At 43.7% G+C, this 19,129-nt stretch overlaps 1 protein-coding gene across 5 annotated transcripts in view; it reads left to right on the forward strand.

Annotated features, from left to right (window-relative positions):
• Positions 1–19,129, forward strand: part of LOC126174987 (leucine-rich repeat flightless-interacting protein 2) — a 259,584-nt gene that overhangs the window by 79,549 nt on the left and 160,906 nt on the right. The window contains exon 1 of one of the 5 annotated variants that reach the window (XM_049921465.1): positions 11,500–11,576. The exons of 3 other annotated variants lie outside the window; for them this stretch is intronic. The gene's annotated coding sequence lies outside the window, so the exon portion shown is untranslated. Of the gene's footprint in view, positions 1–11,499; positions 11,577–19,129 lie in introns of those variants that run through there. One more of the 5 variants, XM_049921464.1, reaches the window with a different exon arrangement.

Genomic DNA, 19,129 nt, shown 5'->3' on the forward strand with positions numbered 1-19,129 from the left:
GTGGCTGTTCGCGAGGAAGGGTTCTAAAATCGCCGTTCGTCCATGCAGAGTCACTTTTTCCGTGTTTATTTGATCGCGTGAGGTGAACGCAGACATGGTTTCTTTGAAAAGGCAGTAGCCCGTTTCCTGTACCATCCTCGTCGAATCCCAACTTTTGGTTCACACCAAGCGGGTTAACAGTCGAGAGCACGTTAAACAGAGGGTTCATCGGCACAATGAACACAGTACCTCGTTGTTTGAAATATGGGACATATATAACGTTGTCCAGGGAATCATCTTGTGCACTGTTGCCAACCACGGAACGTGTTTACGTTAAAAACTGGCGGAGGGGAAGACTACAATTCAAGCTATTTTATCCCATTTGTAAAGCTTGATGGAGATGCTTTGTTGGTTTGCATAGCATGTTATATAGGATTCAGTTAGTCTTTTGATGATTCGGGGTCGAAATGATAACTAGCGAGGTTTAAGATCCTACTTTAAGTGAGCACGTTCATTCTTTGATGGAGGCATTGTACGCAGGCGGCGATTCATCTTTCTTTCAGAATGACAATGCGTACATTAAAATAGCTTAGTTGTTGAAGAGGATGAGATAATAAGTATTCCTTAGTAGTTAGAATTGTAGTATTTGAATATTATTGAAATAATGTAGTGTGTATAAAAGAAATTGAAGAGCTCATTATCTTTCTGTTGCAACCTCCTATGAATCAGTGTAGTTTACGTTTGAGGAGTGATGTAAATGTCCCACGACGACCATTTAGGACGTAAGTGGTTCGATTTCCAGGAAGTATCAGTTTTTGTTTAAGTACCTATTAGGTGAGTGTGCGTATGGTCTTATCTAACCCCCCGGATGGCAGTGAGGTGTCGAGAGCGGCATGCTGTATGGCCGGTTTCCGTCTATGCCCGCGGCCCGGTAGCTGGCACAGAATTTGGGCCGCAACATCGAAATGTGATCGTGTAACGGGCGCGAGGCGTGAGCCGAGGCGCTGTGCCGTTACCGGGCGGACACCCTGCCAACTGCCAGCCGACCGTACCACGATCTGCCGCGGTCGCGCCGCTAACTCCTGTGTTCGAGCTCTGTGCGCTGTCCGTCACCTGCGCGTGTCCTTTGGCAGGCAATTCAGGTGCACTGTCGTGTTGCGTCAGCAAAACCAGAAACGCACACGATCAATACAGTATTTTGCTTTTTAACTTCCATTTATTTCTAGGAGTGGTCATAAAGTTTCAATTGTCGCTTAAAAAAAAGCCAACATTTCTGTCGTGTTAGTACTTCTCTACAAATTCACTGTTAATCTCTAATCATTATTCCCAAGGATGAATGATCTACTGGAGGTCGTGGATGCAGAACTCTCCATATCGTCTGTTCATGAAACGTTCCATCCCCAAAAACCACCTTGCCGGCATTCTGGAAATGTCTGACACGCAATGGTTTCTTCGTCCGTGGAAAGAGTAAGAAGCCACTGAGTGACATGTCACGACTATACGGGACGGAGGGAGGAAGCAAAATTTGTATCCCAAAGAAGCAGCATATGTGACCCTCTCCTTTGCGGAATGAGCTGGGACGCTGTCGTGGAGCAAAAACGCCTCCGTGGACAACTTGCCGCGGCTTCGACACGAAATTCAGTAGTATGCTTCTGTGATGGTTGCTCCTTACTTGTTCGCACCACACCGTGATAGCCCTAAAAAATACTCGGCATTCCCCGTGTTCGCTTTTTACGGCAGGACGTCTCGATATGTTTCCACTGTTTGCTTTCCTCATTCGTCGGCGGTCGTAGTGATGCATCCAGCACTCGTCCATAGTAGGCGGCTAAAGATGCCGTCACGATTGGCCTGCCACAGCATTATTGCTGCGGCATATTTGATACGAACCATTGTCTGTGATTGTTTTTAAAAGGAGAAATCGATGTACGAACATGAATGCTCGTTCATTTTATGTTTCAAGTTTACGTGTGTTTATGACGGTCTAGACTGTTTCCATGCTATCTCGTCAGGCTTGTTACTAAAGTTACTACGTAAATAAGGATCTTATTGCGTTTAATAAAGCTTTCAAACTGTCGCGTTTCGTTGTTGTATTTCGAAGTATGGCACTAATTTCCGAGTTCTCGTTTCGTTCGGTAGTAAATTGCGAAATAACAGGGAGCAGACTCACATCTGAGATTAGGAGGAGAGGTGATTTCAAAGACGCAGATTCTGCGAACTTCAGCTAGCAAACCCTCAGAGACAACCTTTAGAGCATGAGCTCTCTCTCTCTCTCTCTCTCTCTCTCTCTCTCTCTCTCTCTCTCTCTGAGACAACCTTTAGAGCATGAGCTCTCTCTCTCTCTCTCTCTCTCTCTCTCTCTCTCACACACACACACACACACACACACACACACACACACACACACACACACACCCTCACCCTCTCCCCCCCCCCTCTCTCCCGGTTTTGTTCTGCAAGGTAATGAAGTGCCGTTCAACCTCTGCCTCACAAATTTTTTACAACTAAGAACTTCAAGCTGTTTCTAATATACGACGAATTTTATAAGCGTTCACTATCTCAGCTTACAAAAGTCCAAGGGCTGAATTTACCTCGATCGTGGAATAAGTTTATCACGACCGTACCTTTGTGTGCCGAACTGACAAGTGGATTAAGCGTGATAACGCTTGTGTGTGTTCATTACTGACTTGAAGCTTACAATAAACATTCACATAATTGAGATTACTGCGAGCTGGTACTTTGCGGTGTGTATCCTAAATATCGACTCGCCCTTAGCTGACTCATATAGCTCGTTACCTAGCTATTTGTTGCTGTTAGGATTTAGTGGTTCTTCACTGGCGAACCACTGAAATATCCCATGACTTTACTTGAGTATATTGAGAAAGTTTACGTTTACGCTGTGCAACTGGCCTAAGTCTTCACACCGAGCGAGGTGGCGCAGTGGTTAGCACACTGGACTCGCATTCGGGAGGACGACGGTTCAATCCCGTCTCCGGCCATCCTGATTTAGGTTTTCCGTGATTTCCCTAAATCGCTTCAGGCAAATACCGGGATGGTTCCTTCGAAAGGGCACGGCCGATTTCCTTCCCCATCCTTTCCTCACCCGAGCTTGCGCTCCGTCTCTAATGACCTCGTTGTCGACGGGACGTTAAACACTAATATCCTCCTCCTCCTCCTAAGTCTTCACATTGGTTCAGAGAGTGGTGACGATTAATTGAAATCTGTATTTTGGTCATGTCTGTAGCGATCGAGAGTGACCAATAAAGTATTATCACGTATTTTTCTGACCGTGGCTGTACTCCTCACTCGATTACCAGGGTTCACAGAGTGACTAAAGGCGTAACGACTCTTCAGATCAGACAAGGACCAAGGAACCTATCAATCATAGACATTTGCGCTGCGCATGCAACGGAAGATTTTCAAGAAAATGATTTAAACGAAAGTCTATTTGAAACATTCCCTTCGGATTCAGACCTGTAATTAATGCTCCGTGTTAATGCATCCAATGCGGCAATTTATGATAGGCTATCTTCGTTTTTCCTCGGGGAACCGAATAAAAAAATTACGCTTTCTGCTTCTGCGACTAGTTTTTTAGTTGTTTTTTGGCTTAAAAAAAAAAGACATGAGTATGGCCTAAAACCTGAAATGGAGCTGAATATATACTGTAGCCACTCCTCATTTAACAAATAGCGTATAAGGGTGTAAGACTTCCCTTTGAATCTCTTATAGCATTCTATCTGTGGAGATGTATTTCCACCAAGATCTGATAGGCTGAAGACGGAATTTGCTACCATTCTTCCTGAAGCCCTGTCAATACTTGTTGTGAGAGATTTTCATACCTGACTTTTTTCCTCGTTCATTGTGCCTTGTCGTTGCTTTGTAGGTAGGTCGATTATCATGCCAATAGAACTTCCAAACTATCGCTGTACTGCGTATAAAATGCAACAGCGTTCATTTTACAGTCGACAATGGTAATTATTCGAGGGGGGAGAGTATTTCAATGTCGCCGTTCTCCGTGCGTCCGCTGGGTCCACATAGCACGTCTGAGTGCCACATCGTATACCGAGCGTGACTCACCAATCCCTAAAACCTCTTTCGACTGCTACCGAGAGAGCTAGCACAGTGGTAAAGCACTGGACTCGCATTCGGGAGGACAACGACTCAAAACTCTTTTTGGCCACGCCGATTTAGTGTATCCTAAATTGCGTAAGGCAAATGCCAGGATCGATCGCCTGGGAAGGGCACTGCCAAATTCCTTCCTCTCCCTGCCTCCAGTCTGACAAGGGAACACCCCATCGCACCTCCTTCAGATTCGGTGGTAAGAGGGCCCAGTGGATGGCCCGTCAAAAACTGAACACAGGTCAAGCGTGAAAACAGGAAGAAAGAGATTGTGAACAAAAAGCAAAACAAACAGTGAACGGCCCAAGGACAAGAAGTGCAATACAGAGCATCCTGGAACTGCAATGGCGTCGTGGTTAAGTGGTCTCGGTGTTGGACTGCCAACCGGGCAAGTCGTGTTCAGATCTCCCACCTGCCATTTTTTTTTTTTTTCTTTTCGCAGTTCGCTGTATTCAAATTTATGTATGTGACGTTGTGTAAAGTCCGTTTGAAATAGCGAGGTGTAAGTAAGGGGCCGATAATGACAGTTTATTCGGCGCTAATACTCTGTTAGCACCCGAAAGGAAGTGGCTTTCGAATGGGAACCGCAAACGTTTGATGACAAGGCGCCAAGTCAGCCGAATCCTCCGTTAGAAAACACGTCTGGTGTGTCATACGCTGCATTAGAGACCGTACGTGTGTCATATAACAGGCATCTCTTACAGACACACATGATTGAGACATGCCTCCTTGCCCAATTTAGGTGTTCGTATAAATGTGAATGTGATCACTCGCAAGGAAATGATGAAAACATAGTAGCTTGCCACATAAGCTGCAACAAATGAGCGCAACAGTAGCTTGCCACATAAGCTGCAACAAATGAGCGCAACAGTTTCACAATCACACAGTCTCTCTGTGCTCTGTCAAAACATATGTTTTTCGCGTTTTTGAAGTTGCGTTCCTTTGTTGTAACGTAGTTCACACCCGTTTATTTGGTGTTTACGTTTCTGTGAGACGTCTGTGTGGTATCTCGCCTGCTCTCACTATTCATCACATTTACTTGCGACGGTAACGTATTCTTACCACGTGATTCATATTCTGTAACCAGTGTATAGCATGAAAACTGCCAAGACGACAGAAAGAGAACAAACATGTTAATGACCGGACGGACGGTTCATAATATTGCGAGAAAGAATAAATGGCACGAGGGAGTCTTGAAGACTGCTCGTCTGGTTTAAGTCCAATACCATAACCACTTCACCACGACGCCGCAGCTGTTGAAAGTCGCTCAATATTGCACTTGTTCAACTTGGACCGTTCACTGTTTCTATTTTGCTTTTTTCTTTTCACTGTTCAGTACACCTTCTTCCTGTTCTCATGCTTTATCTGTGTTCAGGTTTCGACGGGCTATCCACTACGCCCTCTTACCACTAAATCTGAGGGGGGTGCGATGGGGAGATGCCCTTGCGAGCCTGTGCTCCGTCTCCAGTGACTTTGTCGTTGTCTTCGACAGGACGATAAACAGTCCTCCTCATCCGCCTGCTGCGCAGGCCAAGTACGTCCTTATTGGCACTGCTGTCACTAAAGAATCACGTGAAACGGTGAACTAACGAGAAAGTAATATTAGTAGAAATTTTACACTTGAAACGCATTTTTCATGTAGTTGCTACCACCAAGTTCCAAGCTGTGATAGTGTTCTCTTTCAGCTATTTTCGCCAGATGTTGCCATGAAGATGCGTCAGTGAAACGCTTGCGCAGCCCGAGATGTTTGTGTTGACGTCATATTTGCTTCCCAAGTGTGCTGCAGCGGAATCTTTCAACGGTGTTTTACGAATAGTTGGTTTGGCCAAGGAGTCCTTTTTCGCAGCTCTTTGCGGAGTGACGGCTACTAGTCTGGTAATGAACGTAGGCTGTATTTTAATCTACGTATTTATTGTTTACACGACTCCGTTACAATATTTCCATTTTAAAATATCTGAATCATTGTCGAAAGTAAGTAGATAGTATTATTTTTGTATTTCTCGTCATTCATTTGTCCTTGCTCACAGTATACTGGTGTAGCTCAGTCCTTGGGGGTTATGTCTTTTGATACACATAATTTTTTGTGACAATTATTTGTGTTGTCCATCAATCGTCATGGTGGCAGCTCACCAGTTAAACATGCTAATAGTATCTTGGCAGTACCTTCATTCTCCTATGATTTTAGCCGTCATCTGAGTAATCAGATTTGGAATGTGTAGTAAATGTTCGTTAGTACACATATAGAACAGAAAAATGTCTGCCAGTACTTACACAAAAGTGGTCTTTTGTCTCAAAGTCGTGTTACTTGTACTCTAATAAAAATTTCAACATGAATGGTAGGAAACAAACCTATTTTGAAATGTACTGAACTCGTTGTATCTCAGATCGCCATTAATGATCAGACGCCCCATAATCAAATCAGTTACGTCTCACAGTTTGTAACAGAAAAAACAGTACTGCGGCCCACAAAAATCTCAGCCGAATTTCGGGCACATGAATGTGGACTCTGTGTGCAGCTGTACTCCTCGAAAATATTGTCCTTATTTCTCTAAAACAAAAGCAGATTTCTAAAGTAGTAAAAAATGTAGACGTTCGGTGAAAATGTTATTACTCATAAAATCGTTCGCATAAATTAACGAGCCGTTATAAAACCCACAGTAACGATTAAAAATAACTAACGAGGTATCTCTGTAAGTATCGTGTAAGTTGATATCACTATTGATGCATTAAGACATATTATGCGAAACGAAGCAATCAAGTAAGTGCTTCATATACTCTACAGTATTTCGTGAACACAGATGAACAATATTGCAACAAAATGACTCGGGATTTTCGTCGTAAGTAAAATATATAGCAGCTCAGTCTTAAAAAGATTTGTTTAAATTGTGTCCGGTTGTTACAAGGAATAATTGCGTTTAAACATGTCGTTTCTGACGTATTTTACTGTACGGCACTATCATTCCAAGAATCTTTCACCACAAAGGGGAACAAAGAGCCGAAAAGTACAGTACATTTCAACAGACGTTTATCTAGACGTGAACAGCCGTCTGAAGATGAATCTTTAGTTTCTAAACGTGTTACGGCGGTATTTGTGTAAATAAATAGTCTTGTCAGTAGTGGTTGGCGGCCTTTTTCTTGTTTTTTAAGAATCAGCCTGTATTTCATACACAGATAGGGTCTCAAAATATCAGTTTTGGACAAAACACCAATAACTGAATTGATTTAATAGCTTGATAAAGACACGTTCCACGTAATTATATCATAGTACTCATAGGACACGTATTTCTCTTCCATTTCAGACAGTTCACGCGCATTGCTCGGAAAATTCCTGTCGTTGTTTTTGTTGTTGAACCAAGTATGACGACGTTGACAACCGACGACGTCACCCGGCTTTGTTCCCGTAAGTTATTTGAACATTCTATGTGCCGGGAGAAACTCAGTTCTCTATCGTCGTCGTCGTCGTCGTTGTTGTGATGACGGTGACTTCCAGTTAAGACTGTATAAAAAACAGCTCTCCACACAAGCCTGTCATGTTGCAAGCCCCTTCATCTCTCCATAGCTACTGCAACGTACACCCATCTGAACCTGCTTGCTGTAGTCAATCAAGCCTTTGTCTCCCCCAACAATTTTTACTCGCCCCACTTCCTTCCACTACCAAATTGACAGTGCCTTGATACGTCAGTGTGTGACCGATCAAGTTGTCGTATCTTCCATCTAATCTTCAACGTCCTTCTGTAGCACCATTTTTCAAAAGACTGGCTTCCCTCCTTGTCTGTACCGTTTCTCGTCCACATTTCACGTCCATATGATGCTACGCTTCTTTTATACCCCCAGCTGTGACCTTTTTTTGCTGCCCAAATAATGAGGCACGTCTGCTACTTACAGTGGATCATTTCATGATCTAATTTCGTCAGTAGCTCCTACTTTAATTCGACATCACTTTCTCCTCTCTGTACTTCCGTTGGTTTTCGTATCATGAAACCACCTTAAGACGATAACGATTACGTTCAACTTTTCCGAACTCTTTTGCTGTGTCTGTTAAAATGACGATGTCTCGACAAATCTGAAAATTTTAATTTCTTCGACCTGAATTTTAATTCTCTTTCCCAAATTTCTCCTTGGTTTTAAGCACAGTTTGCACAGTGTATAGATTGAATAACATTGGGGATGGATCGCTTCTCAAACACTGCCTCCTTTTTATGCCCTTCGACTCTTAATAATGCAGTCTGGTTTCTACTAAAGCTGTAGACTAATTTCCTCTTCCTGTTTTTTTTTTTTTTTTAAAGACTGATTTGCAGTCGACAGTTTCAAAAGCCTTGTCTAAATCTACTAATGATAGGAATGTAACTTTGCCTTTCTTCAGCCTGTCGTCTGAGGTGAGTCGTAAGGTCAGTATTGTCTCTCATGTTCCTACATTTTTCAAGAACCAAAATGACCTCGAGGTCGGCATCTATCACTTTTTCCATTCTTATTTACATAATTCGTTTTGGTATTATGCAGCCATGACTTCTTATACTGATGGATCTTTAATATTAGCACTTTTCAGTATCTACTCCTAACTTTATTTATTCACCAGGTACATCAAACGTGCAAAAATGAAGATATCTCCTTGCTGTGAAAGGAGCTGTTCAGGAGCATAGCAACATTGCACCTTCCTACATGCATCTCCCCTGCCTAGAGCTGCCAGATCCAAAAATAGAAATCGGGATTCGTCTTAATATTTAACCATACATTTTGCCCTAAAAGCCGAACTACCTATTTTGATTAGAAGTAGAGTCAATGTGATATTTTCATTCGTTTATTAGTAACCAGTTGCAGTTAGATTAACACTAAACGTGCTTAAACTAAAAAAATGAAAATCAGTAGAGAGCCATATAATGTTGTAGTTATGATAATAACTAATTGCTCAGTCTCCTTAATTGCTCAGTACCCTTCCTAGGATAATTTTATGTTAAAATAAACTAAAAGCTATTCATAAAACAAAATAAATAATTATCTGTTTTTCTGGGAGTGAGATGGCAAAAGAAAAGATATTCAATAAATGTGATCATATCAATTGGAGTTACAAAGCAATAAAATAATTAAATAATAATATATCCCACTGGAATCAAGTTTATAAACAAGGTTATTTTCTTGAAGATCATTTCGTGGGACTCTTGACAGGACAGTGTTAAGTATCACATCATTGTCTACGAATAAAAACGTAGACACAGATATAAGAGTACCATTGGCTGGTGTAGCTATACACTGATCAGCCAGAACTTTATGACCACTTACCTAATAGTAGGTATGCCCATCACCGGCACTGGTATGTCCATCATTGGCACCGATAACAGCGGCGACGCGTCCTGGCATGGCAACAGTGAGACCTTGGTAGGTCGCTGGAGGGAAATGGCACCATACCTGCACACACAAGTTACCTAATTCTTGTACATTCCGGGGAGGAAGGCGATGGGTTCTGATCGGGTTCAAATCAGGCGACTTGGGGGAGGGGGGCAGCACATCAATTGGAACTCACCACTGTGTTCCCCGAACCACTCCATCACACTCCTGGCCTTGTGACATGGCACGTTATATTGTTGAAAAATGCCACTGCCGTCGGGAAACATGATCCCCATGAAGAGGTGTACGTGGTCTGCAACCAGTGTACGATACTCCATGGCCGTCATGGTGCCTTGCACGAGCTCTGCTGGACCCATGGATGCTCACATGAATATTCTCCAGAGCATAATGGAACCGACGCCAGCCTGTCTCCGCCCCGCAGTACAGGTATGAAGGAGCTATTCCTTTGAAGACGACGGATTCACTCCCTCCCATCGGCGTGATGGAGGAGGTATCGGGATTCATCAGAGCATTCAACTCTCTGCCACTGCACCAACGTCCAGTGCCAACGGTGACGTGCCCATTTCAGTCGTAGTTTTGGATGTCGTGGTGGGTCGTCGGGCTGCGGAGGCCCATCGTTAGGAGTTTTCGGTGTACTGTGTGTTCCAGCACGCTTGCACTCTGCCCAGCGTTAAAGTTTGTTGTTAGTTACGCCACATTTCGCTGCCTATCTTGTTTCACCAGTCTGCCCAGCCCACGGCGTCAGACATTTGTAATGAGGGATGGCCGCCCAATTCCCCGTCGTCTGGATTTGGTTTGACAGTGTTTTCGCTACGTGTTGAAGACGCTCACCAAAGCACTTCTCGAACACCCAACAAGTTGTGCTGTTTTCGAAATGTTCGTGCCGAGTATCCGCGCCTTCACTGTCTGTCCTCGGTCGAACTCTGATCGATCGCGCGCCTTGCGCATTCTACACACGGACAGCACGCTCACTGATACTATATGCACTGTGCGTGTGTCTTCACTAGCAGTCATTCCTCGCAAAGTGCCCCTTCTATCGCCTGGACGGGTTTGTATCGATAGTAGCCAGCTGATCAGTGTATTTTCTTATGGTATATTTCCTTATTCCTCTTTATACTTATTCTCTCCGCTTATATCGTGAGCTTGGAACTGGCCTTAGTTCTGTATTCTCCGCTTCGTCGACAAAAAGCCTAACGAACACCGGACAACAGGCCGGAGTTATATATATTTACGATATTTAAATGCCTGTGTTATTCAGAAACACGACACAGTATTGCTTTGAACATGCACGTATGTCCGGAGGAACAGGTACTGCGGCAACTACAACAGTTATGAAATAGATGAAATGTATTCCCTCGCGACTAGCGGGAAATCCGGGTTCGGGTTTCGGTCCAGCAGAAATTTTCATTGTCGTCATTCTGTTACACAGCTGACTGTTGCTAATATTCCCAACGCCGCATACATACTTCTGCACCATTATGTCTAGGATAAGAAAATTCCCCATTCACGGTTACTTTCATTAAATGTGAGCATTCTTCGCTATGAAATTTTCATTGTCGCCATTCTGTCACACAGCTGACTGTTGCTCATATTCGTAACGCCGCATGCGTTACATGGCAACCGTACTTCTGCCTTATTATGTCTAGGATAAGAAAATTCCCCATTCATGGTTACTTTCATTAAATGTGAGTATTCTTCACTATGTTATACGCTTAAGTGCAGATGACCGGTTTTTCCTCAAATACACCTCCAGGTTAAGTCCTCCCAAACCATTTGGGATGTGGTGACGCGTTATGACGAACATTGTAGAAAGTAAACGACATTGTGGATCTGGAGGAAGTTGCGGTGGGCGCAGGGAAAGGCATTGGCTAGCGAGATCCGTGCGGCAGCTGGAGGGCCAGGTGCTGCCAGCGACCCTCCCCCCCCTCCTCCCCCCCCTCTTCTCCAGCGACCTGCGTACCCCCACTGCTGCGTAGCGTGGCGCTCAGCTGCCGCGCCGCAAGTCAGTCGGCTCGTTGCTGTGGTGCGCGCGTGCGTAGGGTGCAGTGCGTCAGAGTCGCGAGTGGTACATGTGCTGTGAGTGAGTTGTGAGCGGTGAAGTGAAGTGCGTGTGGCAACAGGTGTGCCCAGGCGGTGCGGTGAGTGCTGTTGCCAGGATCAACCGCGCCGTGGTAGTGGTGCTGGTCAGGGATCAACACGCGGACCACCCAGCCGTGCTAGCTGCGTGATGGAGACCGCGTTACCATGGCGCGCTGTTGGCAGGAACTTCCCCCCGCACGTTGCGGTAGTTCCGTTGACTCCCCGATGCTCGGGGTGAGGCCGTATCTTCTAGCTCAGTTTTCCAACGTTTGATGCAACAAGGTAACGGGATCGTCGTCTGAAAATCGTGGCTTCAACACGTCTGTGGGTTTTGAGACAAGGTGTTGCCAGCACGAGTACCGGAAAATGCGTGTTTACTTTCTTCATAAAGTGAATCGTTAACGTACATTCGAAAGTATCAGTGATCGTCTGTAACATGAAGGTTTTTTTTCATGTATATTACTTGCTTACTAGGTAAATTTTCGGTTGAAATTTGGAACGGAAACGGTCCTGAATGTCGTGGAAGATTAAGGGATAATTGTAGGTGAAAATCACCAATCCTAATGGTAGTGATTTGACGATATACGTGCATAAAAAGTCGCATGCATAAAAAGTCGCATTTAGTCAATAAATTTTTAATGTGCACTCAATGCCATCAGAGTACAAAAATATTGTTGTATAGAAGTAAATAAAATTTTTATGACAGTTTTTTATACATGTATAGCATGATTTATGACGTTCACGCGTAACTAGAAACGCGTTCCACACAGTTTCCAGTCATCCTGTTTTTCTTTGCCCTCTCACTTAATTGTTGTCATTGTGCTTAATTTGGAAAAGAAATTATACTTCTCCACATTTTCGAATCGACGGGAGAATAAGATACACACTTTTGTTAATATGATTCGGTGACTGTTGTGAATGGAGGATGTTGCGCGATAACGACTATTTCATGTTTTATTTGAGAGCACAGGTGCAGGTAACATGTTTCGTAAGGTTGATTCCTCCATCTAACAATAAGCAGCATCTGAAAGATATTATCTCTGCTGAAAGAATTGTAGAAAAAACACTTCCAGAATTAACTACTTCACAGCTGAAAATGATTTGGAAAGTGGTTAAGCAAATCGTTCCAGTAATGCTGGCGAAACTGTCGCGTTAGGCCTTAGTACTGCAAGGACAAACGATTTGACTGACTGAAGCGTGCAGGGTGCCTTCGTCGTGTTTCGGAAGCTGACAATTTTGGGCGACATTACTACAGATCTGATTAACTCAGCGCATATTGTCACGATTACTGGAAACCGCGAGTGAGATCTTAAGATTCTGAAGAACGGGTGTCCATTATGAACTCTTCGGATGATCGCTTTCGACCAGTTTTGATCAAAATTATGCAGCATGCAGAATCAAAACAAGTTGCGCACATGTAATGTTCTTTTCATTTAGGGCTTTCCTAAAGGGATACGAGCAAGTAAATTGACATTAACATTTTCAGCAGTAGGCGGCACGCTTGCTACCAGTAGTACGATTCAAGAACATGAGTGGCTCGGTTTAGTAATTATTCTTTCTCATTATTGTACGCCATTACTGTTCGGTCAGTGCTCATAAAACGGTTCACATTGTAAGGCATTTTGTATTTGTATACGCTCAAATGTAAAAACTGAAAGCGAACATAGTCTTATAGTGCAGTGATATAGTGGTAACAATGTCCTTCTCGTCAGAAATGCTGCAGAAACATGTAAATGGTATGTTTACGTTAATTTTCGTGGAATAATGATAGTTTGCTATCTCCCATTTTGCTGAGCCGCTCTAACATAAGGTGACCGACAAAATCTGGTGAGGAGAAGTTATGTCAGAAAATTACACACTGAGTCTTGATTCCTGCAACTCTAAGGAAGTAAAGGGTGACAATGGGGCTACATAGTTGGTATTTTCCAAGCTGTAAATCAGCGGAGGTTGGCGGTACCCGGTAGAACGTACTGTGGGCGAAGTGATAGTATCGTATACAAAGTATGACGAATATGCTAGGAGAGATTATTATATGTAGCCCCAAGAATATCAGCCATTGGCTCGGACTATTCTCGCAGCACACGCCGCGTCTCTCGAGGGACGTTGGTGTGCCGAGCGCGTCATTACGCATGAAAAACGTGCGCGGGCTGCAAAAAAGTCCTTGGCGCGGGTCCTTCGCAGCGAACTCCCTCTAGGGAACACATGCGGGGTTGAGCAGTTGTGCCACGGCGGTTCCTGCTCTGCACGCTCACGCTGGCTAGCTGTCTCCACTGAAGTATCGAAAGTCGTCAGACAGCAGACGTGGGCTAGGCAAGCAGAGTACCGGTTCACAACGATTTGACGGACTGTTTCGCAGATCTTTAAAATAATTTATTGTCTAAGTATGTGTTCTGGATTATTTTCGAGGTCGATAGTTAAAAAAAATGCTTCATTGGACTCTTCACTCAGTAACCTTCGGATTGTGTTAATTTTGCTACAATAGTTTTACTTGATATAGTATGTTGATTTCGTTCCGTGAGTTCGTTTTTGTGGTTTCCTCACAGAAATTAAGCACTTCAGGCAAGCGTTTTCGAGGAGGCGCATGCTCTTTTTCGGGAAGAGAAAGTAGCACTACTACTCGTCAGTCGCAATTATTAGTGAACCGACTCCCCATATTTGTTGTTAATAAAGGCAAAGCTGTTACCAACCCAGAGGTGGTTTAAAAAACATGGTGCTTTAGTAGGCATTGTACTACCGTAGCTGGTATGCTGTCGCCTCTCTCCGACCTTTGAATTGCCAGTTAAAAGGCAACCTACTCCGAACCACTGTCCAGCTCGGCTTTCATGGCACTTCTTTACATTACCAACATTGCTAGAAGTGTTACTTGTCTGGCGCTTTACCGCTATCCCACTCTTTGTGGCAACGCTTTCTCAGTTAAGTGAAGTAAAACGATTTTTTTTACAAGGAATGGCAGTAAAAAATAAGTAAATTGCATCTTCATAAAGTTTAGAGAACATTCTTGAGAGCTGAAACTTCTCTTGCAGACCTGAAATCCTCTTGAATACAAGATTTTTCTTGAAAACTGATAATTCTTCTGGGGATCTAAGTCTTCTCGGGTGTTAAAAGATGTTTTTCCAACCGTAAATTTTCATCAAATTAGAGGTTTTCTTGAAAACTAATAGACAGTTACCCGTATTCTGGTGTTAGAGCTATCTCTAGTTTGTTTCCGTAGAAATCATCTGGGGGGGGGGGGGGGGAGATGAGACACCCTGCCCATCTGTAACGTAGAGTACATGGTAACTTTAAAGCATGTCGTCGTCCACGCCCCCCACCTCCCACGCCCCCCACTCTCTCACCTTCCCGCAGCATAAATTTCTGCGGGCGTCCATGCTTGTCTGCCATTTGGTGATTCAGTATCCAGTGCCGCAGAAGAAGACAATCTAGGAACTCTTGCATAGGGTATTGTGTTTTGCTTTGGAAAGAACTTCCATTGAGGGCGCGGGATGTTTGTGATTTCAATCACTTGAGGCACCGTTCTGGTCACAAGGCTTATTTCATTACATTCTAATTCCAAATCTGAGCTTTGGTAGCCAAAAGTTTGCGAACATTGCAAAGTGATCTGAGAGTGGCTAAAATATATAGTCTTTTTTTTCCTCTGTGTGAATCAGCTAGTCTTTGTGTAGTTACGCGAAGTGAAACATAAATAACGATAAATCCTTTGGGAAGATGCTAACGAGAATATGCTGCAAACCCACCAAAGCCCTCTTGGTGTATTCATACATTAAGCAGAAAATGGTTGGTGCTGCATCATAGCTAGACATAAATCCAGCGAACTTGCAGTACGTTAAGCATGTATGTGCAATCGAGCATTTCCACAGACTTTTTGCGGTTACGTTGACGTATGCAGTTTGATCATTGGGTTTGCCATCCTGTGGCAGAATGAATGATGTTTTATACCGTTAACAGAAACTTGAACTACAGTCCGCCTGTAACATTCGGCAATACCGCCAGACCGCGAAGTGTTCAGGTCATGCGAAACGATGTGGCGCAGTTCTGAAGGCACTGCTCCAGCTCTCAGGAGGACCGAGGCTTAAATCCCCATCAGGCCATCCTGGTTAAGTTTCCTGTGTGTTCTCTAAGTGAGTTACAGCTATTGCAGGGACGGTTAGTTTGTAAGCGGCACGGCCTGTATCCTTTTTCATCCTTGTCAGTGCTCCGTCTCTAATGGACGTCGTCGTGATGATGAACCACATAGAGTTAATCAATCCGTTTAAGATACGGAATGTCTTCACGTATGCTGCTGAGGGTAAGGCAGTTGCTACATAGTTGTTACTGGCGAGTTTCGGAATGAGCCGAGTGCATTTGGAACAGATACTTTGAAATCATGTGCGTGGAAAAAGCACTGGAATCGTAAATCTTTGGATTCTTTTCGAAATAGACCAGTTTCAGATAAATAACTTTGTATATCGCTTAGTAGCAGGGTCATGTTTCTGAAATTTGCACCGAGCATCTTGCTTCCATGGCGTGATTCCTTATCACCAAGTTTACAGATGGACATTGTAGCAGTCCAGAAAATATGTGGCAGGAAATGACATTATAGTTATGGTTTTGAGAAACACACGGAAGCCCGTCCAGGAAGAATAAGTCTTTGCTATCTGTGGCAGAGAATTTTTTTTTTTATTTTTAGAAAAAAAAAATACAGTTACACATGTGGGTACCGAAACCAGATTGTTGTTACTAGCAGTTTTTCGGATTGTACAATTTCACTATTAAAAGGGGACAAGTATATTGATAAATGCACTATCTTCAAGCGACATTAACGACCCTTCACTTATTAAGTTTGTGCGAAAGATTGGAGGGCATGTCCAATTTTAATAGTTTTGATTATTGTCGCTGCTATGATATCGGAGATGTGTGGTCATATCATCTTTGCAGAAATTACCGGCTGTCCAATTTCTGCACGTTGTCCCATCTGTAATTACTCCTACTCCGCTTCATAGCCAAAATGAGTTGCTATTATGTTAACTCTTTGACAGGTGTTGCCGGCCTGGGTGGACGAGCGGTTCTAGGCGCTACAGTCTGGAACCGCGCGACCGCTACGGTAGCAGGTTCGAATCCTGCTTCGGGCATGGATGTGTGTGATGTTCTTAGGTTAGTTAGGTTTAAGTAATTCTAAGTTCTAGGGGACTAGTGACCTCAGAAGTTAAGTCCCATAGTGCTCAGAGCATTTTGAACCATTTGACAGGTGTTTAACAAAGAGTAATCGTGATAGTGGGCTGTCGTTAGCAGCATCGAAATCTTACTCTGGAAATGCTAGAAATGAACTGAATGTCTCAATGGCGAACGGATATGCATGCTCATCGTCAGCAAAGTTAAATACATCGTTATTCTAGTGCTTCGTGCGCCACACGTTGTTTTTCTGTGTTATTAAACAGCCCCTCCAGCAGATGTAGAGTTAGTGCTAGGAATGTAACGTCTTGCAAATTGCGCAGCAGTAAAACGTCAGAAGCCTCGCAAACAGGAGACCGGAATTCAGCTTTTTTTGCGATGCTTCCTGAATTACGCCAGGCAAGTGCCGGAACGGCTCCTTAGTCAGGACACAGTCGGCTACTTTTGCGATCCATGTCAGATAGTCCAGTGTTGTCCGTCCATTCCGTAACGTTCTCAATGTCAGCGGGGCGTTACCCCCTGACTGGAAGGAAGAGAGGCATCTTGCAAGCATCGCATCACCTCTCCTGTGGTTAACATACGGGGGCTAACTTTCGTCAGAAGTGTCATTCAGATCTGGTTCCACAATTTCGGAATTTGATTTTCAGATCAATTCTCTGATCAACAGCAATAATTTGTCTTTGTGCTCTTCTGGTTTTTACTAGGATCTTCAATTTAACATGGACTCCGAATCACGGTGCAACTTAACTTTTTCACATTAACAAATCAGTAATAGAATTATACCTGCAATAGTCTTATAATTCTGCTGCATTATTCTTAGCAGCTTAACCCCGGCTATAAGGTTAACGGAGTCTCAATAGCCCTGTCCCTGAGAAGAATGAAACTTCATCTGTGGGTAAATAACACAAAGAAGCGCGATTCATTCATGCTAATGCTTCAAAACGAATGAACGCGCTAACCAATTTGTTACGTTTTGGTACTGTATTGTTTAAAAATTGAAAATTTATCGAGGTATAAGGATAATACGAAGGCATGCTGAAAAGTAATGCCTCCGAATTTTTTGAGTGAAAACTCTTAAAGCTTTTTAAGTAAAACAAATGTCATTAACATTCTACATCTTTAATCTTCATTTTTACATATTTGCAGTCTTCTTCCGCAATCCGACGCCTGTGGTTCACCTTTATCGGTCATCCTTCACACAGTTCCAACGTGGTCCCGTCCGATTTTCATATGTTTCCAAAACTTAAAGAACGCTTTCGTGACTTCACTTTGTTAGTGATGAAGCGGTGCAAGCAGAGGTGAGGTTGTGGCTCCGTCAACGAAGTCAGACATGCCACAGTAATGCTACAGCCAAGTCCCTCATTAGGAGAAACTTGTTCGTCGCCGGTGTGGAGTGACTTTGTTGAGAAATAAATATGTAGACTTGAAGATTGTAAATGTAGAATGTTAATAACGGTTGTTTTATTTAAAACATCGATACAGCCTACAGTGTTTATCACTATTTTAAATTTCAAATCGGTAGCAGTGTGCACAAAGCCTCAGGTATACTGTTTAACTTGGTAGAACTTGCAAGGGAAACGACATGCGGCAACACTTGCTGGAAGACAAAAACCAGAAGTTTGACAGGTTTTGAATAACGAATAATCGTAACACTTCACTCGCACAAATAATAATGAAGCCTTACGCGGGAAGATCGTTGTCCATCAGTGTATGCTGTTCAGTCAGATATTTGCTTCGGTGGATCTAAAAAAGTACTCGCACTGCCGTATCCCGCATTGCTTGTGCTGCTTGCTCGCATAATCTTGTGTCTTTGTCCCGCATCGGCGCAGTGTTGCATGGTTATGAAGGTATTTAGCTTGGTTAATTTGAAAGGTGGCCGGATGATCTTCCTATGGCCATTCCGTTAGGCCCCCCGCCCCCCCGAACCCCATCGTTTCGGAATATGTTTACTCCAAGTGTCAGCGTAGTGTAGTGTTATGCATGTGAAAGCGAGCGAATTTTCTAAATGTTTGCAAATTGTGTGATGGGCGCTTCGGTACCAGCACGGTATTCATCTAGTGGGATGTGGGAAATGGCAAAAACACCATATCCAGGCTGGACGACACACCAGTCCTTGCATTAAACCCCGGGTGGGTTCGATCCGGGGACGGCGCACCTCTCTGTTCCGGTACAAATGGCTCTGAGCACTATGGGACTTAACATCTGAGGTCATCAGTCCCATCGAACTTAGAACTACTTAAACCTAACTAACCTAAGGACATCACACACATCCATAGCCGAGGCAGGATTCGAACCTGAGACCGTAGCAGCAGCGCGGTTCCCGACTGAAGCGCCTAGAACCGGCCGGCTCTCTGTCCTGGAAGCGGAGCTTTAACACATACGAGATTCCAGGAGGGTTATGCCCACAATAATCTTAATAATAAAAATGGTTGTTCGGGTTTAGCGAGCCAGTAACTGAGATGAG

The sequence above is a fragment of the Schistocerca cancellata genome, chromosome 3 (assembly GCF_023864275.1).
Source record: "Schistocerca cancellata isolate TAMUIC-IGC-003103 chromosome 3, iqSchCanc2.1, whole genome shotgun sequence".
Classification (NCBI taxonomy): domain Eukaryota; kingdom Metazoa; phylum Arthropoda; class Insecta; order Orthoptera; family Acrididae; genus Schistocerca; species Schistocerca cancellata.